Consider the following 22,872-nt stretch of genomic DNA (forward strand, 5'->3'; position numbering starts at 1 on the left):
CAGTAATCCAGCATGGCGGGATGCACGGGTAAGAGTTTAGTTTATTTCATAAAAGTCTGAGTTTACACATTTTATCGTTTACACATTCAATCAAGACTAGTTAGAAAACTAGTTTTAAAAAAAAAGTTGTAACAGGAAAGTTAAAGTAATTATAAATTAAACTACAATCAGGATAAAGACAAAAGTAAAATTTGGAGAGTTGTGAAATTATAATTCTAAATAATCTTGTTTTATAAATTGATGTCTGTTAGGTCAGTGTGTACTTTCTTACAGTAATACATTTTAAAACATGTAGCCTAGCCATTGTTAACCACTACGTTGAAGCAATGTAGTTCGATCAAGATAAACAACATCAGATATTTAGAAAAGTTGTTTAATTTGTAAATATATGTCTGTACATTGAAATGCATCTTTCTCTTCTTATAATTTAGGAATATCTAAAGCAGTATATTCTTCAGCGACTTTATGATCGTTTAGTTCAGGGATTCCCAAAGTGTGGTGCGCGAGAGGAAAAAAGTAATGGCGGTCTGCTTTTTTTTAATGGGATTTTTCCATACAATAAAAAAACATGAACAGTAAACATTTCCTTTGTAATCGCTTTTATTTTAAACAAAAAAAACCTACAATTTATTAGTTTTCGATGGAAACGTAGAAGATGGATGCTGTGTTCAACGCACTGTTCTTCTTTTATGTTCTGCAGGCTAATATGCGTGCCAACTCGTATATATATATTACATATTATAAATATGCTTGAAATCAGAGAAACTGTCAAGTTGGACATCTTATGATAAAGTTGTTAGTCAGGAGGAGAGGGGCCAAGAGAGAGTGAGGATTTGGAGGCAACAGAGACGAAGAGAATAGAGAAAGAAAATGAGCAAATAAAAAATCTTGAGGAAATCTCTCTCTCGCTGCAGGCTGAGAGACTTTTGCGCTGCACTCGAAAACTTCCAGATGCATCCTCTTTCATTTTATTTTATGTTTGAGCCTATGCTCTTTGCAACTTAATTATGTTGTGGATCGTGTGTAGGCTAATTTTATTGTCGCACTTGAAAAGTTTCAGATTGATCCTAGTTTTTACTTATTTTATATATTTCTGAGCTTATTCTCTTTAATGATGTGGATCGTTTGTAACTTCATTACAAATCCAGTGGCTTATGATATGATTGGTTGAATGGTTGAATGGTCACATCTGATTGGCTAAAGAGTATGATAGACCCACGTGGAAAGAGAGCTCTGCCAGGAAAGTCTCAAAAACACACACACACAAATCCGAGTGGATTCGTAGTAAATGACGATTTTTACATTCAGACACTCGTACATTTTAAACATTCAAAGGTTTTTGTGCACAGTTGTATATCTACAAATTGGTGTTTTGCATTTGAGAAATGTATTTTATAAATATATAATTTTATTTTGTGCATGTGAATTGCTTTTTGTGAATAGATTTTTTTTTTTCACACGTGAATTTTTTTTTGTGTGTACGTATAATTAGGTTTCATGCATGTGGAATTGTCTACGCATGTGTGAATTGTGTTTTTTGCGTTATTTATATTTGAGACTAATCTGCTTCCATACTGCTCTCTCACATCTAAGTGCGCAGGTGAGTTTTGCAACAGCAATACTGCAAAAGGAGTAGCAAAAGTCAGAGAGCTAGGATTTGAAATTGTACTGTCAGATGTGAGAGGTTTTAAGTGCCGACTTGGCACTGAACTGAAGTAAAGTGCAAAAGTAAATATGTCGTAAACATTTGTGTCCGTCATTTTCTTTATGTGAATATCATTCTACACATTTGTAACTATTAATTTTCCAATTCAAAACACAGGTGTTTTCATCATTTTGATCATTGTCAATGTGTGAAAATTCAGCTTTTCACATCAGAGCTGTGAGTAAAAATGTTAACTTACAAATACTAATGTTAATATGACAAGTTCTCACATTCAGATCAACAAGCTCTCGAGTTTTGCTACTGTTTTACCTTCATACTTTACTTCTGCAGGCTGCGTCATACTCCGTGAGATAATGTGTCATTCTTTTCATAGCTTTTGTCAGCTCTTAGACAAGCATTTTATTTATTATGCTCTTATTTTAGAAAATTTCACCCATCACTAAATAAAAACTTAAAGTGAAGACCTGATTGTTTATGAAGCCTTATAACAATTTACTTATTTGTTTATTTATTTTTTGGAATGTCGGTGCCACTTCTGCTATATTTTCACACTTAAAACAACTATATGGTATTCCTCTTGTACCATTGTCCTCTTTTATGCTAAGTCACCCGGCAAATCTTTCCTAAGTGCTTCCACTGCTGCCAGCATTAAGTTTGAGTTTGATTCAGTGGACTAACACTTTTATTTGGCAGGAAATTACATGTCTTTAACATTTTTGTTTCAATACATTTATTTATACATTTTTTTAGTAACTTTCAGAAGGATGTAGTCATATTTGCAGCAAAATTTTCCAAAAGAATTGTAAAAGGAAATGAGCATCCCTATAGCCTATCCTCCCCCCTCTGAAAGGCTGAGCCCTTGATGTGTGTTCTTTGGCATTGCTGTCTCATAAAAGCGTTTGTCATTATATAAACTCCCTTGGCGAAGGGAATGACTGACCAAGTGTTACCTTGACTATTCTGCCCCTGCAACATTCAGCCCTCCATCAGTTGTTGCAAATAAATATTTTTTTATTCGAATATTGTCAATTTATGTCTTATTTACTTTTAAACTTTTTCCAAATAAACTTGCTTGCACTACCTTCTTACATCATATTTCTATCATTGACGAAAAATATTTTGTCTTACATTAAAATAGACAAATTTAATTAGTCTATTTTATATACTTTGTATGTGAACTCGAAATCAACCCCAACTTTGCTTTTAAATGCATCGCAAGATTTCCTAACTGCAGATCACATGATCACAAACGGATATCTGTGTGAAATGACCATCGCATGTTCCTTCGCTAACGGACTTCGAGAAGGGATTCAGCGGTTCATTTTCGTTTGGAGCCTCCCTACAAATGGCGTCCCCTTCCCGAAATGAAAAAAAAAAGGTCTGTAATTCACCCCATATTTCCAAAGAACCCTAACATGTCTTCTAAGTAAAGAGTAATTGCTGAATTTATTAAGTTTAAGAAGGGGTGTACTCATTTATGCTGTGCACCGTATATAGGCTGTGTGTGTGTGTGTGCTGGTACGAGTATCGGTTCACTGGGTAAATTCCAAATGGAAGTGATCGCCCCTATCTCCTTGGAATGGGGACTTGGAGTGAGCAGGGCACGTGCGTGCCATTATGTAGTCGTTTAGAATGCACTTGGCAGAGGGAGCAAGGTAATTTTCTCTATTATATAAGCGCGTTCGACTTGAAGCAGCGCTGCCCAAAATGATCACTGTATGACATCAAAGTACCGCGAGAGCGGTAAGAGAGCACACTGATCCAACGCATTCGAATCGCTCTCGCGGTACTTTGATGTCATACAGTGATCATTCTGTGCAGCGCTGCTTCAACTCGAATGCGCCTATTATCTTCAGCTGGCATGTTCACGTGACACCGCAGCAGTTTCCGTCAGCAGATAGCGCTGTTTTAATGTCATAAATGTATTTTTATTGTTGTTAGCATAACTGTTGCAAATAAACATACATTTTATATTTTAAAAAGTTTTCTTAAATATGCTATATATATAATATATGTATATGTATATAACTTTTTTTAATGTAATTTTTTTTTTTTTTATGCCTGTGTCCATAATCGAATATGCTGACAGACACCGTGCTTCGTTGTCAAGGGAACATACCAGCTAACGTTAATGATAATGATAAGATCCCTCTGGCAAGTGCATTCCAAATGATATTTTGCAATATGAACTGTACAGTACCGACACTCATACCGGCACACCCCTAATATAACAAAACTATATACCTTAGTGCTTTGATCAATTATGACAATCCAAACTCAAAGCGGAGCCTGAACATTCATTAACTAAATACCATGACAGTCCTATTTAAATAAAATGACATATCTGAATCTAGAAACAGGGACTTGAATAAAATCTATGCTTAAGATTGCTTTAATAATATTTGTTTATAAAAACACACCTGGAAAAGCCAATCATCTTTTCTGAGAAGTGTCTCTTATAAATATTCTTCAAGCTAATTTTTTATAAAAAAAATAAATAAAACACTACACATAATAATATCATCATGCTTTTGTAGTATACTCCAATTGCCTCTCTCTGAATGATCTAAATATAGGAACAGAGTAAAGAGGTGAACTTACACAGAGCCCAGGCACGGATGAGATGAATTTAAACCGAAGACACTGGATGAGAAACTAAAAATCAGAAACAGAAAAGGGCACTTGAATAAATTATGTAAATAAAATCTATGCTTAAGATTGCTTTAATAGTTTTTGTATATAAAACAGACCTGGAAAAGCCAGTCATCTTTTCTGGAAAGTATTACTTAAAAAAACATAGGCATCTCTGCAAGCTAATAGTAAATTTATTTTATTATTCAGATTAAAAACACAATACATTATAATATTATCATGCTTTTGCATGGTTTATACTCCAATTACCTCTATGCAAACAGCTCTGAAAACTATCTAAATATTGAAATAGAGTAAAGAGGTGAACTTACACAGAGCCCAGGCACGAATGAGATGAGTCTAAACCGAGACTGTGGATAAGAAACTGAACATCTGAAACGGTCCACAAAAACCTATCAAGCCACTCCTCAACATCGTAATTTCCTTTTAAGGAGAAGCTTTTTTTTTATTAGTATTTTGTACTAAACATGTATATACAGACCCACACATGGATTATATATTTTTAATTTGTTTAGCTTCACATTACAAAGCTTGAATGAAGTGTGTTCATATTACACTTTTGGATTATTGGAGATGTTTACAGCTTTGTGTTTGTTGTTTCCATAAAGTTCTTAGATAAAAAATAATTTAGTTCACAAAAAAGTTAATTTCTGTCAATTTCTTAACCTAATGTCATTTCAAAAAAAAATTTTTTTGTCTTTTTCTCTCTCTCTCTCTCTCTCTCTCTATGGAATAAGCACTAAATAAAATGTCCCATATGCTTTTGTTCTAAATTTGCAGATCTACTGAACTCATTTGATAGCTGTAAGACACAGACTGCCTTTAAGTCGTATTCACTGAAAATTTATTGCCATTCATACTGATTTAGACACATTTGAGAACAAAAGGTAATTGCCCTCAATGACCTCAAACTTGGTGTTGATAATAATAAAAACCATTAAGAACAGAGCATCAGTAATAACTGAGCAGCAAATTTACATATTTTAATGATCATGTTGCACTGAAGACTGGAGTTATGATGCAGAACACAGAAATAAATAACATTTTAAAATATATTAAAATAGAAAAGTTATTTTAAACTATAATATTTCACAATATTCAGTTTTTTTTACTGTATTTTTGATCAAATAAGTGCAGCTTTGGTGAGTGAGTTCTTGCAAATCCTTAAAAAAAAAAATCTTTTGGCCACCATTATGTGAAGACAAGGGGTCATATGATGTTGCTAAAATGAACATTAATTTGTGTATTTGTTGTAATGAAATGTATTTATGCTGTTTAAGGTAAAAAATAAATAGAAAAATATTATTTTCCACATACTGTACTTCATTGTTTCTCCTCTATGCCCCGACTTCTGAAACGCATTGATTTTTACAAAGCTCATCATTCTGAAAAGCGAGGTGTGCTCTGATTGGCCAGCTATCCAGTGCATTGTGATTGGCTGAATATCTCAAGCGTTGCATGTCGTGCCACTTAAATACAAAATCCTGTCTGCATTTGTGATTGGAGAAATGACAAACAACAAGCTCTACTCTACACTGCTCAAAACTCACATTGAATCATCAGTGGCAAATTTTCTTATGTAAACATACTAACAAACTGTGATTTAAAACAGCCGGCATTGTAGTTCACCCTCCCAGGACCAGGAAACAGTAAAATTACATAAAATAAAATGTGCTGCACACATCTGAATATTTGGGTTGAACTGTTCTGGAACAATGTTGTAAATACAACTTAAAGGGGGGGTGAAATGCTATTTCATGCATACTGAGTTTTTTACACTGTTAAAGAGTTGGGTTCCCATGCTAAACATGGACAAAGTTTCAAAAATTAAGTTGTACGTTTGAAGGAGTATTTCTGTTCCAAAAATACTCCTTCCGGTTTGTCACAAGTTTCGGAAAGTTTTTTCCGAGTATGGCTCTGTGTGACGTTAGATGGAGCGGAATTTCCTTATATGGGTCCTAAGGGCACGTTTGCCGGAAGAGCGCGCGCTCCCGTATAGCAGAGCACTGAGAGCACAACAGACCTTCACTGATCAGAGCGAGAGCGTCGCGAAATGTCACAAAAGGAGTGTGTTTTTGGTTGCCAGGGCAAGACAACCCTGCACAGATTACCAAAAGAGAAACAGCATTAAGGGACCAGTGGATGGAGTTTATTTTTACAGAGCATCAACCGAGTTGTGCAAGTGTTTGTGTTTGTTCCCCTGCATTTCTAAAATGCTTGTTTTACAAACAAGGCCCAGTTTGACGACGGATTTGCACATCGTTTATTTCTTAAGGATAACGCAGTCCCAACGAAAAGGGTCATGACCGTGTGTTGGAACCGCATGCGGTGAGTAAAACTGCTTCAAATATCTCTGTGTTGTTAACTTAGCTATCGGCGCATAAGCACATCAAGTAAACAACAACGTTGTTGCTGATGCTGCTCTTGTTAAATTTCAGCCTCTGGATCTGATTCTGGATCATAAATATACGCTGAATCTGACTGTTAGCCATGGTTTGTTTTGGTTGGTTTTGTCCTCACGGTGTCACAGCTTCCAAACGCTCTCGACGCAAAAGCCTACTGTCGCTCGTGATTCTTTAGCTCCGCCCACACGTCACGCCTCCAGCCGGTCGTGTTTTTCCGGGAAAAATCGGTACAGACTATCTTTCTCTTATGAATATAATAAAACTAAAGACTTTTTGGAGTTATAAAGGATGCAGTACTACTCTATAGGTACTCAAGATTAACAGGATATTGAGTGAAAACGAGCATTTCACCCCCCCTTTAAAGGGGTCATATGATGCAATGTCAAGTTTTCCTTTCTATTTGGAGTGTTACAAGGTGATTGTGCATAGATAAGAAGTTGAAATTGCAAGACTAAAATCTCAAAGCCAAAGAGATATTCCTTATCAAAGTTAAGACTCTGCCACACCCTTCTGAAATGGCTCGTTCAAAACTGCTCCACATCTACATCACTGCGTGGAAATATTTGCGTAATGCTGCCTAAATGATCATGGAGTTGAAGCAGTTATGTCAGGGAGATGCTGTGTGTATCTAGACAAAAGCAAAAGTACTTTATTTGGCCTTCAGAAAGTAGAAGGCAGAAAGTAGAAAGTAGAAGTAGAAGATTTAGGAATCTTTAAGATTACTTACAACAGAACTGCAATACATTTTATGGATGACCGTTTTGTGAATCTAGGAGAGTAGATCATTCTGACTTTGCTACGACAATTTGGTGCTTCTGAATCAGCTACTGTAAGTATGTTTTGTTATTAGTTTAAGCATTTTCTATCGAATGTTCAAATGAGGAGTTTTGCATTTTGTGTGAGTGAGAGAGTCACATCACAGTCTTAACCGTGGCTTGTGTACTGCAAAAACATACGAGCTTCATCACTGTATCTGTCACACAACTCTGTTCCCCTTTCAGGCTTGAACTGATGGTAAAGCTAAGGAAATTACTACTGTCTTTACATTTATTTTGAAAGATGTAACTGACGTTTATGGAGAGGGACGTTACATTTCTGTCGAGTGCTTCCGGTGTTCGGCCAATCACAATGCACTGGGTCAGCTAGCCAATCAGAACAGACTGTGCTTGACGGAAGGAGGGACTTTGTAGAAAACAACACATTTGAGAGAGGCGGGCCTACAATAATGTACAGTATTTGAAAAATAATGTGTTTTTTGAACATTAAAGCATGTCAATATTTTGTAACACCAAATACACAAAATAATTAACTTTAAAAAAGCATAATATGACCCCTTAAACCTCTAATTTTTAGTCTTGTCCTATTTTGAAAGGCCAAACAAAGTATCTGTGCTTTCGCAAGTAAACACAAAGTGTCACAACATGGCGGCAGCAGTGGCAGCACAGGAAAGTTGATAACTCAATCCATCTGCAAACAGCATTTCTGTAACTGTATCTGGAACAGATACTTGTTTTATTTATTTTTTTATGCTGAATCCACACTGACTACACCATTAAAGGGATCCTGAACAGAGAAATAAAAATTCCTTTGATCTTTTGACATATAAAATGTCATAGCACTATAAAAACATCCTGTAAGTTTTACAGCTCAAAACTCTCTCGTAAAAACAGATTTTAAAGTGACGTGTGCCAAAGTATGGTGACCCATACACAGAATTTGTGCTCTGCATTTAACCCATCCAAGTGCGTGCACACACACCATGAACACACACCTGGAGGAGTGAGCAGTTATATTGGGAGCAGTGCCTTGCTCAAGGGTCTCACCTCAATCGTGGTATTGTGGGTGGAAGAGAGCCCTGTTGATTCACTCCGCCCACCTACAAATTCCTGCCGGACCTGAAACTCGAACCCCAAACCTTCGAATTACAAGTCCAACTCTCTAACCATTAGGCCATAAAATAAACAAGAGTAACAAAACAGTACTTCATCAAACAAGGCTGAGTCCACATGGTATATATTAAGGTGAGCTAAACTGGCTATTATTACACACATCTGGATATGATGAGGCATGATAGTCTGGCAAAGTTTAATGAGAATTGTAGTCCAAAACAAGAGGCTGTCATCTGGGAAGAGTGCCCTCTGGTGGCTCTCATGGACACATGGGTTAACGGCTGTGACAGACCAATTGTTGAATGTGCCATTTTATGTCTTAATAGTGTGACTTAACCTCACCTCTGCAGAAGATTATCGCCATTTTCGACATCACTTCCTGCTTTATTCATTATTTTATTCACTTAGCTCAGGTTCAGATGTCCTGCGTGGATGTGTACAGTGTTGGGTCAGTTATCAAAAAAACTTGGCTAATTTTTTTGATTTTATACAATATTATTTATATTGTTATTTCTTAAGGGGTGGGTCACCAATTTAATTCTGAAAGGGTCAATTCAATATTTGAATTTAAGGAGATTTTTGTTTAGTTTTGTAAAGAAAAACCAGTTGTGAACCACTGTTTCTGACACATATTCTACAATCTTGAACGATTTCATAAACCAGAGGAATCTCAATAGGCATTTTATTACTTGACATGTTGTGTTTCGTTAAGAAGTAAATGAATAGTTGACCCAAAAATAAAAATTTGGCTTAATTTACATAGCAGATTTACATAGACAGGGCCAACATGTAAACTTACCACAGTTCATTGTATTTTATTTTCTGTGTGTTGTTTAGGGCAATTCTGAATGGGAATCAAATACAGCAGATGTTCTAATAGACAGACATGTTAAAAAAGCAAATAATAGAGTAGGAGTTTGCATGGACAAAAAATAAATGTAAATTTGCTGTCATTTCGTACTTCTATCTACCATTGTTCTTATGAAATGATGCAGTTTCACGATTAAAAACTCATCAAGGACTGATTAAAAATCACAATTGCTTCATCTGATAAAAGAGCTTAATTTGAGAGAAATTAGAAGTTCCTACATATAAACAAAACACATTCAGTATGGTACTCCAATTTCACCTCTTTTGCCCGTTCACACATACAGTATTGTGTTGCTCTTTTCCAAAGAAATTTCTCAGGAAGTTCCAGGCACACAAACTGAGCTACTAATAGCTTACAGCTGTTAAACTCTCTACTCTCTTTTCCAAAGAAATCACAAATTTATTGAGTTAGGATGGTCCAGTGGCCAATATATATATATTTTTAAACAATTAAAGCTAACATTCTTGTACTATTTAATTGGTGCAGCTCCCTGTGGGACATACTCTGTTTTTGAGGATTTTAAGCCAGTTTCACTTACACTGCTTTCTGAGGTAGTGCAGCACATGAAACCCACCAACTGTCCGTTAGACATTGTCCCAGCCAGGATAGTGAAAGAAGTTTTTAATACCGCCATTGGGTCAAGTTTACTCACTTTAATTAATTTGTGTCTTAGTCTAGGTTGTGTCCCAGCTGCATTTAAACATGCTGTGGTCAGGCCCCTACTTAAGAAACCAAATCTTGACCCTTCAGTGTTATCTAACTTTAGACCAGTTTCTCATCTGCCTTTTCTGTCAAAGGTTTTGGAAAAAGTTGTTTTTATACAGTTACAAGCCTTTATGCAGAAAAATTCTGTCCTCGAAAAATTTCAGTCTGGTTTTAGATCACGTCACAGTACCGAGTCTGCACTGCTAAGAGTACATAATGATATTGCCTTGTCTGTGGATGCCGGGAGTCCTGCTGTGTTAGTGCTTTTGGACCTCACAGCAGCGTTCGATACGGTGGACCATGCAGTCCTCCTCTCTCGTCTTGAGCATTGTGTGGGCATTCGAGGTTTGGCACTTCAATGGTTTAGCTCCTATTTAGCAGATAGGAGCTTCTCTGTTATGATTGGTGAATGCTCCTCGTCGGCTGCTCCTCTTTCTTGTGGGGTACCCCAGGGTTCAATTCTTGGCCCAATCTTGTTTTCTTTATATATGTTGCCGTTAGGGAGTATTATAGGAAAGCACAATCTATCCTTTCACTGTTATGCTGATGACTTGCAGATTTATTTGCCTTTAAAACCGAATGATAATGTCTCACTAGACTCCCTACTTAGTTGTATCGATGATATTAGGATGTGGTTGTCACAAAATTTTCTTAGTTTAAATAATGAAAAAACGGAGTGTATCATCTTCGGCAACCCAAACGGTTCAGCGGTGACTTTGGGGGCTTTGGCTCCATACCTTAAGCCTGCTGTCAGAAATTTAGGGGTTACTTTTGATTGCGACATGAAATTTGACAAGCAAATCAGCAATATTGTCAAAATGAGTTTTTTTCAGCTTCGTCTTCTAGCTAAAGTTAAGCCTTTTCTTAATAGGCATGATCTAGAAAAGGTGATTCATGCTTTTATTAGTTCGAGGTTGGATTATTGTAATGCTCTCTATGTAGGTTTAAGTCAAGGCTCTATTGCACGACTTCAACTTGTGCAAAATGCTGCCGCTCGGTTTTTAACAAATACACCTAAGCGTGTACACATTACTCCTGTCCTCTATTCCTTACACTGGCTTCCAGTACAGTTTAGAATAGATTTTAAGATTTTGTTGTTCGTTTTTAAGGCCCTAAATGGCCGAGCACCGGAGTACATAAGTGAGATTTTAACCCTGCGTGAGCACAGCCGGTCGTTACGGTCTTCAAATCAACTGGTTTTAGAAGTCCCAAGGTCAAAGTACAAGCGTTGGGGTGATCAGGCGTTTGCAGTTGCTGCCCCAAGACTTTGGAACAAGTTACCCCCTGATATCCGTACAACTGCAGATGAAACTCTTTTTAGGTCTAAACTTAAAACCCACCTGTTTAGGATGGCTTTTAATACATAGTAGTGGTGACACAATTTCCCTCTTGCTGTTTTCTTTTTTGTTATATGTATTTATTGTATGATATGATGTTTATTGTATTCTATGATGTGAAGCACTTTGGATACCTGACAGTTGTTGTAAAGCGCTATACAAATAAATGTTGATTGATTGATTGATTGATACTCCCCCACATTTTGGATATTTACTTTCAACCTAATGCTTTATTTTGTCTCATCACAAAAGTTTCTCACATACAAGTTTAAGTGTCGTCGTATTGTGAGGCTGTCAGCTGTCATGCTTTCTAGTAAAATAAAGAAGGCCTTCTAGCTAATGGATAAAATGGGTACTGTATTTGAAATTCTAAATAATGGAGAGAGTTGTTTCTCCCGCCAGCTCTTCCTCAGATGCTCACATGTGTTCCTAGATTGAAAACAGGTAACAGGAATAAGAACAATTGACAATGAAAGGTGACAAGACTTACGACTGTAATTTGTTTTGAAACTGGTCGTGAAACCATTTAGATGGATGCCAAAGCTTTTTAGGTCATGTAGAATTTGCAATCTATGTCCCAGATTGTTTGCTGTATTCCATGGCTTCCCACCAACTGGCAACCTGGGGTTTTGAAAATACTTTTGGGTAAATTGGCAGCGGAGGAATCACATATACCCCCCCAAAAACAACATATGTTTAAAATTATGGTCACTGAGAAGTTCTGAAGAAATTTCTCTGGAAGTTTCAGACTAAATGAGACTGATTTCCTCAGTTCAACAAAGCTGAGATGCCTGCTGATCATATGTCCTTCAGTCTTTTCTCTTTTCCAAAGAAGTTTAGAGTCAATGTATTCCAGATGCCAGAATTAGACTTTCCTGCTCAGCTGCAGAACATGAGTGGTGCAAGTTGATGGTTAGTCCCAGTGCTGGTTTTTAATGTGTAATAAGGAGAGATCATGTGTGGATTAACAGGGCATTGGGTTTTCTCAGTAAACACAGATACAGGTGCATCTCATTTAATTAGAATGTTGTGAAAAAGTTAATTTATTTCAGTAATTCAACTCAAATTGTGAAACTCGTGTATTAAATAAATTCAGTGCATACAAGTCTTTGGTTCTTTTAATTGTGATGATTTTGGCTTACATTAAAAAAAAACAAAAAAAACAATTCACTATCTGAACAACTTAGAATATGGTGACATGGCAATCAGCTTATCAACTCAAATCACCTGCAAAGTTTCACCACTTGCTGCAGCCTGTAGTGCATTGACGTCACATACCTATGTCAGGTATGTGTTTACCGTGCATGCGAAAAGTGACATAAGGTATGTCTATAACACATGGTACCTACACATGGTGACTGCACATGTATTTGTAATTTGCATTGCATGATGACGTTAGTTGTTTGCGTCGTGCATGACGTCACACGTCGTTAAAGTACTCTAATAAACTAATAAAATGTTAAAGTAATAAAGAACATTAGGAAGGAAAAAAAGAAAGGAAAATTTTAACCATGTTTCATCTGATGTAAAATTAAATGGAGTTTACAATTTACAATATATTAACATTCTGTTGCACTTTACTTCACTGTGTATGCTGTAATATTACACTTTAATGGCACCTCATATATTTCTTATTAAGCTAGTCATCATTACAACATATAAAGAACAGTTGTCGGCTCTAGTGGTGTAGATGGTAAAACGTGTGGTTCACAATTTGATGGGAACGACCCGGCTTTGAATCTGCTTTTTGACTATGTTTTTTTCCCTTTTCAAATCTCAAATCACACCAGAAAATAATTTATTTTCAATCAAAATTAAGGAAATAAGGGCTTTATTGTCCCAATAAGGTAGCATCCATTTAACAATTTGAATTAAAATTATAATTTACATACTGTTTTATGATGTACTACAGTACTGAGCTGCAGATAATTGCCACTATTTGCAATAAGAAGTATAAATAGCAGAAAATTCTGCTATTTTAACAGTGTAAATAGAACATATAGCTATTTGCATTTGGAAATAGCCACTGCCTTTCTTATTTAACTTTTTCCTCTGCCATGGTTCTTGTTTATTTATTTATTAACTCTAATTTTGGTCATTTTTCATTTGAGTCAGTTCGGGAGTTCGGAGCGGGATCGCGAATCATGAGTCGGTTCAGGATTTCGGAGCGGGTTCACGAATCATTTGAGTCAGTTTGGGGTTCGCGAATCATTTGAATCAGTTTGGGAGTTCAAAGTGGGTTTGCGAATCATTTGAGTCAGTTTGGGAGTTCGGAGCGTGAATCATTTGAGTCAGTTCGGGAGTTCGTAGCTGGTTCGCAAATCATTTGAGTCAGTCTGAGGATCGCGAATCATTATAGTCAGTTTGGGAGTTCGGAGCGTGAATCATTTGAGTCAGTTCGGGATTTCGGAGCTGGTTCGCGAATCATTTGAGTCAGTTTGGGAATCGCGAATCAATTGAATCAGGTTGAGAGTTCGGAGCGGGTTCGCGAATCATTTGAGTCAGTTCGGGAGTTCAAAGCGGGTTTGCGAATCACTTGAGTCAGTTCGAGAGTTTGTAGCGGGTTCGCGAATCATTTGAGTCAATTCGGGAGTTCTGAGCGGCTTCGCGGATCATTTGAATCAGTTTGATAGTTCGGAGCGGGTTCGTGAATCATTTGAGTCAGTTCGGGAGTTCGGAGCGGGATCGCGATTCATTTGAATCACTTCGGGAGTTCATAGCGGGTTCGCGAATCATTTGAGTCAGTTCGGGGGTTCAAAGTGGGTTTGCGAACCCTAAGGTTCTATATAGAACTCCAATGAAACCTTTTTTCTAAGAGTGTTGTCCAGTGTTGGGCAGTAACTGTAAGTGTAACGCAGTTACTTTTGACAATAACTAATACTGTAATGCATTACTTTTTAAATAAATTAACTCTGTTACCATTACCATATGGTGCATTGTCTGCTACTTTTTTTTAAATTAATTAATTTTGACTGAAGTGCAGCCTAATCTGTTTGCAGCAGCGACGCATTGTAAACATCCACTGTAAACATGAAGACGCACTGTGGGCATGTTTCCGTTTATTCAGTATGTGCGGCAGTCATGGCGAGTCAAGGCTAGAGCAACACAAGTTTCTCAAAGTGGAAATATGCTCATTATTTCACTTTAGTTGAGCATAAAAACAAAAACCTTTTAGTCAAATTTAAGCTGTCTTTCTGGTTTGAATGTCCCATCTTAGCCCCACGAATTTCTAATCCGTGCGCTGAGATTTTGTAAACCGTACCCTCGGTTTTTTAATCTATACCCACAAATTCATAATCTGCGCGCACACTTGCGCAATCCGTTCCCATGGATTTGTAAACTGTAGCCTACTCACGGATTCATGCAGCAAGCTCCTACATGTTAACATACAGTTTTAATGAATATTATTATGTGGAATGGGTCTACAGCAAAGTGTCTTAAGTGATTCTCTGTATGTATGCAAATATTTAATCGTTTTTGGAGCTCTAGATTAAAACAAACACAGTAAACAAGTGCACAAGAGGTTGCACTTTATTCTTATTAGTCTATGCCAGGGGTTGGCAACCCACGGCTCTTTCCTCCCTCTATGGTGGCTCGCTGTGGTGTACAATACACGGGGGAGGAGTCCACCCGATTTTTAATAAAACCTAAACACTTTCCCATGCACTTTTTCTCAGGAAAGTGTGTTCACATAGAGGTTTTCAAGGGCCAATTTGAATAAAACTTTTTGGACACCTTATTCTCATCCAAAACGATGTGAACATCAAAGAGCGCTGTAAACTAGTGCGCTGTGTTGTTCATTCATACTCGAAGCCAGCAAGGCTGTTTTTGGTTTGTTCCAGATCGGACCCATAAGATAGAAGTAACTTTTGACGCCAGGAAATCCCTATGGACAAAGGCATCCCATTATGGCTGTAGCTAAGCTGATTAGCAAACATAAACCTGCTTACTGACCTGACTGAGGATGATGGTTAATGATTTGCAATTCCTCAGCACCACTGACAAACATCTAATAATGTAAACTGTGTGGTAAGTACTGCCGCTCCATGAATAAGTGTGATCGTGAATCTCGAAAATGAAAGTGAAACTAAAATGGATCGTCTTAATAAAATAAACACAAAGAGATAACTCACTGCTCTTGATTGAAGAACTTTGATACAGTTGCTAAAGTTCAGTAGTGATAAAATAACTTGAAATTTTCAACAATTTTCACCTCATATCTTTTTTGACCAAATAGTATTGATAACAATATAAATAAGTACCAGTATCGATACGCATTATCTGTATCAATAAATTGTAAACGATACTCATCCCTAAACCTGAATGAAGCATGTTGATGGGTGCCCTCTCGCTCTCTTTGCTTTGTTTGCACGCTCAGGAGAAGTGTCCATATAAGCAACTCTGACTTTCATGATGTCATACAGGGCCATACTCTCACGAGAAGTGAATCTTCCTCGCTCTGTTGCAAAGCCATTCATGGACACACACTCCACAAACTCAGGATGAAAGCCTGAGCTGACAAAGAAAGTTGATGTTCAGCTTGCATTTATTTATAAATGTGATTTATATTTTATCTTTATAGCACACGTGTGCAGTGTTAACAGATTTGAGTAGTGTTTAGTCTTTTAAAAGTGCATTCATTTATATTTTATAACTCAAAGTATGAATTGCAGTTTAAACAGTTGTTTAAAATTATGGTCACTAAAAAGACATATGTTGTGAAGCCTTCTCTCTTTTCCATGGAAATTGCTCAGCAAGTTCCATACACCAAAATGAGACAAAGGCAAAATGCCTGCAGAACATGTGTTCATCTCATTCACAGCTAGCAGTCTTCATACAGTCTTTTCTATTTTCTAAAGGATTTTCTTCAGTCAAGATGTTCCAGATGCCAAAATTAGACTTTCATGCTCAATACCACAAGAAATGGAGGATGTTTACACCCTTCAATTCCCCCTTCAACTTAATGCTTTATTTTTTGACTTGTCACGAAAATCAAGTTTCGGATGCAAAGCCTTGCCAATTAATGCATCCACATAGTTTGAAACCTTATTTTAATCCATTTTCATGCAAGAAGATGCTAAAGAGAAATCAATTAAGTATTCATGCACTGTTTTCCGTGCATGCACAATGAGAGCAGCGTCCACAGCACACAAATGACCCATCAGTAAGCCCCCCCACTTTAGTTACTGTTGCACCCTCGGACAAACAAATGGAGCTGCTCAATGTGTCACAATGACAGCTGTCAGTGTGAAAACCTTGTCTCACAATGTTTTTGCACAATTTTGGACACAGAAGGGCAACCATTCAAGTGGGAATTAACAGAGGTGGAAAGTAATGGATTACATTTACCTGCGTAATTGTAACTAAGAAGCTTTTTTTGTGTGCTACTTTTTAAAGTATTTTTTTTTTATCTGTAAATTTACTTTTACTTGAGTATATTTTGTTTAAAGTATTGTACTTTGTTTAATTTTGAAACACATTAATTACAGAGTTAAAAACTGGTGGATGAAGTACACCAATCAAGTACTTGAGTAAAAGTACAGATACGTATAATAAAATATAACTCCAGTAAATGTAAAAGTACTCCTTTTTAAATTTTACTCGAGTGAAAGAACAAAAGTACTCAACTTTTATGTACTTAAGTAAAAAAGTACTGCTAGATAGATTTATTTAGCAATTTTATATAGGCAACTTCATTTACATACAGCAGATTTATTTCACAGACTGTTTTGACCTAAATATGATTTTCAGTTACATTTACATTAATATTTTACATTTAATCATTTAGCAGACTCTTTTATCCAAAGCGACTTACAAATGAGAAAAATAAAAGCAATCAGAATAACAAGAGAGCAACAACAGTATACAAGTGCCATGACAAGTCTCAGTTAGCCTAGTACAGAACACGTAGCCAGGTTGTTGTTCCTTTTTTTTCTTTTTAAAAATATGATAGACACGAAAAGAAAGGTTAAGTACTACTATTAGTTGGTTAAGTGCTGGCGAAAAAGATCAGTCTTTAGATGTTTTTTTTTTTTAAATGATTAAAGACTCGGCAGTTCGAATTGAGATTGGGAGGTCATTCCACTAGCTGGGCACAGTCCAGAAAAAGGTCCATTAGAGTGATTTTAAAACTTTTTGGGATGGCACCACAAGGCGTCTTTCCCTTGCAGAGTGTAAACTTCTGGAGGGCACATAAGATTGAACTAGTGAGTTTAGGTATGTTGGTGCCGTGCCAGTGGTCGTCTTGTAGGCAAGCATCAGTACCTTGAATTTGATGTGAGCGGCTACTGGTAGCCAGTGTAACCTGAGGAGGAGAGGAGTAACGTGAGCTTTTTTTTGGCTCATTGAAGACATACATACCTGCTGCATTCTGGATCAGTTGCAGAGGTTTGATAGTACATGCAGGAATGCCTGCCAGGAGAGCATAACAATAGTCCAGTCTAGAGAAAACAAGAGCTTGGACAAGACGTTGGGTGGCTTGCTCTGACAGGAAGGGTCTAATTTTCCTAATGTTGAATAAGGCAAATCTGCAGGACGGGGTTGTTGTAGCGATATGGTCTGTGAAGCTTAACTGATGATCCATCTCAACTTTCAATCACAAGCCAGATCCATCAGGTTTCTGGCTGTCCTGGAAGGAGTTATGGTTGATGAACCCAGCTGTATAGAGAAGTTGTGATGAACGGATGGGTAAAATGGAACCACCAGCAGTTCTGCCTTAGTAAGGTTGACCTGAAGGTGATGGTCATTCATCCAGCTAGAAATGTCACTCAGACAGGCTGAAATGCGAGAAACTAATGTCAAATCATCTGGTTGGAATGAGAAGTAGAGTTGAGTGTCATCAGCGTAGTAGTCATAAGAAAAGCCATGCTTCTGAATGAAAGATCCTAATGATGTCATGTAGATGGAGAAGTGGACCAAGTACTGAGCCTTGAGGAACCCCAGTAACAAGTTGTTGTGACTTAGAAACTTCACCCTTCTAAGACATCCTGAAGGATCTATAATTTTTAGTGGAAATCATTTGAATTTCTGTGATGGTTTTTTGTCAGCAGGGTCACCATTGGTTTTGTGATGTTATTTGCCATAAACGCGACAGAATTGCTGTAATATTGTGGGATAGTAGCGACAGTTTTGGCCTATTTGAGAGAAAATCCAGGGATTTTTTTAACTCCCAGTCCGTCCCTGGCTGAGATGCGTCGTATCATGCATGGACGATAGCCAGAGATATTGTCAAAGCATCAAAAATAGGCAATATTAAGAGGATTTAGTATCTCCAAATATTGTAGGCTTGTTACATTCTTCTTATTATTAGGCCTTTTATTATTACTAGTAGGTTACTTTTATTATTAAATTTCATGAAATTATTGCCTCGAAATTATTTCATAGCTTACCACTGCATGATGTGCTGTGAGGATAATTAAAGCTTAGTCTTTTAGCTTACTCCTCACTGAAAAAGTTTATATTCTTTAAGGTCTATTAATTTATGCTATAAATTACAAGCCTATAATAATAATAAAAAATATTAACACTGCAGTCATCAATAAAAATTAAGAGCAGTTTTATTTCGTGCACCTATTGTCAAAAACAACCTGTTTAACAATATGTATCTTCTCATGTTTTTCACTATATGGCCACAAGATAAATATTAAGAAAATAATTCATGATATAATATGTTGAAGTAATTTCGTCTTTCGTCTCATTGTCTCATAGAATATTAGCCATTAAGGCAGGGTTAGAAAGCTGTCAGTTTGTTTTCTTTTTTTTACTTTCACTTTCTCTACTGATGTTCTCCAGCATATCCCTTGCACAGTTTGCGTGTTGCTTGCCTGCGCCCTTCTCCATAATGTAAATTGTTTATAGGCCAAGTATTAGGCACTTTTTTCCTTTTTTTTTTAAAGGTTTTTAATGTTTCTTTTTCAATGTTAATGAAAGTGACACCAAAAAAAGGAACATATATGGTTCATTCGAGGTGTTCCCGAGTGCAAATGAATGTGAACGAGCATGGTACTTATGCGCATGTGGAATTTATCAACAATGATTGCTTACTCATGTGGGTAAAAATTGCGTGCGCACGTTTGATAAATTCGGATTTCCTTGTACTTAGGCACATTCTAAATTTTATTTGTAGGACTAAATATAGAACCTTTTCTATGCACTGATATGAAATGAGGGTACAGGAACTTTTCCTTTTCCACTAACATTATCTTGTCTGACACCACATGCATGTGAACATTTTGTTGGTTGCTTGATGTTTTCGTTTACTGCATCTGTATATAGTTTTCTTGGTATTTATTCGGCTATGTTACTTGGTTCTTTATCTCTCCTTTTTTTCTTTTACTTTTTTACGGTGTCTGCATGTATTTATTATCTATTTTGTATCTCTCAATTTCTTTGGTTTTTTTTTTATTTCACAGCCTCTGTATGCTGCACTGTGGTCTCCTCCACAGTTGGAGCATTTCCTAGTTGTTGCATTACATTGTTCGTATTCCCGCATTTTACACATCTTTGTTTTTTATCTGCAGACTGCTGCTACATATCCTATCCTTTGACTTTTGTTGCATCTCAGAGGAGAAGGTATATATTATTTTACTCGATAACTCATCATGCCCAGTACAAACCGATTAGGAATTGTATCACTTAAATGTATCATTACACTGAACCTTTCCTGTTTTTTATTGTCTCTACTTGATATTAGCTGTTTGACATCTTGTGCCATTCCACCTTTCAAGTTTGCTTTAGTTTCTTCATTTGTTGCTGATGTCGACAGCCCTGAGATTACTCCTCATTGCGTTTCTCTATCTTTTCATCATTATTTTTCCTTCATTTAATGATTTGGTCTAGCTGTTTTGGGTTTTTAGCTACCACTATGACTTTACCTCCTCGCAAACATTTAGCATTTTGATACTTTTTTGGAAGATTCCAGATTTTAAAATAGTTGCATCTCAGCCAAATATCCTAATAAATCCTAATAATCCATACATCAATGGAAAGCATATTTATTCAACTTTCAGTCTATTTCTATTTTTTCATAGTCTATATATCTACTCTATACTCGCATATACATAGTCTATATTCCTACTTCTGCAACAAAGCTTTTATTATTATTTTTATTACGTATGCATGTATGTCTGTATAGTTGTGTATGTATGTTTGTATAGTTTTGCAGTTGTATGGGCTTTCGTGTTGTGGAGAGCCAAGAAAGAATTTCATTGCTCTGGGAAACTTCTTTTCCTCACTGGACATATGACAATAAATCCTTTATATCCTTGAACTAACTTAAGCTTCATCTGTGACTGCACTGATAGAGAAAGATATTTGTTTTATTTGCCATCTTTCCTGGACTAGTACTTTCTTTATTGTGAATGCATTTAAATTCCTTATATACTTCAATCTCTTGACATTTAATTAAAGAGTTTTGAATCTCAGTCGTTCTCTCGCAAAAAGTAAATCTTCCTCACTCTGTTGCAAAGCTTGTGATTGCCTTTATGTAACACATTCATGCGCACACACTCCACAAACTCAGGATCAAAGCCTGAGCTGACAAAGACAGTTGATGTTCAGCATACTAACAAAGCCAGAATGGAGTGGTTTGTTTTTGTCAACTTTAAAGTAATCCTGTAACTCTGAATTTGTTCAACTACCATCATGGCATGGGCCCCCTGATCAGGTCAAATTATAAACACTCAAATTACAGATGATTGTCAGAGGGAATCAGTAAATGCATTTTATTCATAGATTTGATTTATATTTTATCTTTATAACACGTGTGCAGTGTTAACAGATTTGAGTATTGTCTAATCTTTTAAAAGTGCATTCATTTATATTTTCTAAATTAAAATATGAACTGCACTTTAAACAGTTGTTTAAAATTATGGTCACTGAAAAGACATATTTTGTCACACACATTGTTGTGACGCCTTCTATGTTTTCCAAGGAAATTTCTTAGCAAGTTCCAGACACCAAAATTAGACTTTAAACCTCATTACAACAAAGGCAAAATTCCTGCAGAACATGTGTTCATTTCATTCACAGCTAGCAGTCTTCATACAGTCTTCTCTCTTTTCCAAAGAAATTTCTCGAGTCAAGATGTTCCAGATGCCCAAATTAGACTTTTATGCTAAAAACCACAAGTGATGGGGGCGTTCCCACCCACTTTATGATATATGCATACTTCAACTTAATGGTTTATTTCTGAGTAAATTAATCACACCCATGTTTTTAAGCCTTGCCAGTTCATGCATCAAAAAGAAAAAAAATATTTTAATCAATTTTCACACAAGATAATGCTAAAGAGAAATTAATTAAATCCTCATGCACATATGGCAGAGTCCACAACCCCCCCCCTCCCCCCAGTTACTGTTGCTTCCTCAGAAAAACATATGGAGCTGCTCAATGTGTCACAATGAGAGCTGTCAGTGTGAAAACCTTTTCTTACAATGTTTTTTGCACAATTTAGGACACAAAAAGGCCACCATTCAAGTGGGACTTAAATATCCCATGGAGTGATAAAATATTTGTAAATAAATATGGTGCATTTTTGAACCCTTTTTGAAGCAGGGGTTTACAGATCACAATGCAAGCTGGGAACAGTCGTCGCGATCACGGAAGACAACATCCTGGATCAACACCATTCATGTACCTCAGGGTACATTAGAATTAATGCACATTTAACTCGTTCAATATGGAGATGCACTGAAATGTAGACCTTCGTTTGTGTTTTTGACTTGCACTCTACATGATGTGAGGAACAGCCCACTATTTAGGTTTGTAAAAGCATTGACACACTAACTTTAATTTTAGCTGGTTTTAGCCAGAGATACATTGCTGAAACACAAGATGATATTAATGTTCTGCTTGAGCAGACGAAAATTATAACTTAATGAGAATATGACAACCAGAAAATGTTGTCTTCATTGGGATTGGGGTTGAATGCTTAGGGACATTTTTGCTCTGTTTTGTCTGTGTTTAGGAAATGTAATAAAATAAAATTTATTGCCCATTCTCTTGGGAAATCTAGATTCAGTGTTTCAAGTACCACAGGCACATAGTTTTTTTTTTTTTTTTTGTAGCATAAACACCATCAAACCGATGAAAGCTTTGGATCTTCCAGTGTTTCTCTATGGCGCTGAAACCTACAAATGTAGGATGCTCTGCCCTCCCAATGTAACTAATACTCGACTGCCATTGGGACATCTGCATTTGAGGGGAGGGGCTTATGATAGGTAAATTAAGGCAAAAGCTGCGTCCTGGTGACACGCTAAACATTATGCATTTTGTATTATGTACTCAACCATGTAGTAAATGAATTGTAAAAGGTTATTTTGTCATTGATATTCAGAGTCTGATAGCC

The 22,872-nt window shown here is 36.6% G+C and overlaps 2 protein-coding genes across 2 annotated transcripts in view; both read right to left on the minus strand.

Annotated features, from left to right (window-relative positions):
- The window catches only part of LOC128025903 (collagen alpha-6(VI) chain-like), a 168,344-nt gene extending 163,668 nt beyond the window's left edge, over positions 1-4,676 (minus strand). The window contains exons 1-2 of the mRNA XM_052612501.1: positions 4,630-4,676; positions 4,268-4,321 (exon numbers count right to left, since the gene is read on the minus strand). The gene's annotated coding sequence lies outside the window, so the exon portion shown is untranslated. The remainder of the gene's footprint in view (positions 1-4,267; positions 4,322-4,629) is intronic.
- The window catches only part of LOC128025907 (low density lipoprotein receptor adapter protein 1-B-like), a 137,198-nt gene that overhangs the window by 60,782 nt on the left and 53,544 nt on the right, over positions 1-22,872 (minus strand). The window lies entirely within an intron of this gene.

The sequence above is a fragment of the Carassius gibelio genome, chromosome A13 (assembly GCF_023724105.1).
Source record: "Carassius gibelio isolate Cgi1373 ecotype wild population from Czech Republic chromosome A13, carGib1.2-hapl.c, whole genome shotgun sequence".
Taxonomy (NCBI): domain Eukaryota; kingdom Metazoa; phylum Chordata; class Actinopteri; order Cypriniformes; family Cyprinidae; genus Carassius; species Carassius gibelio.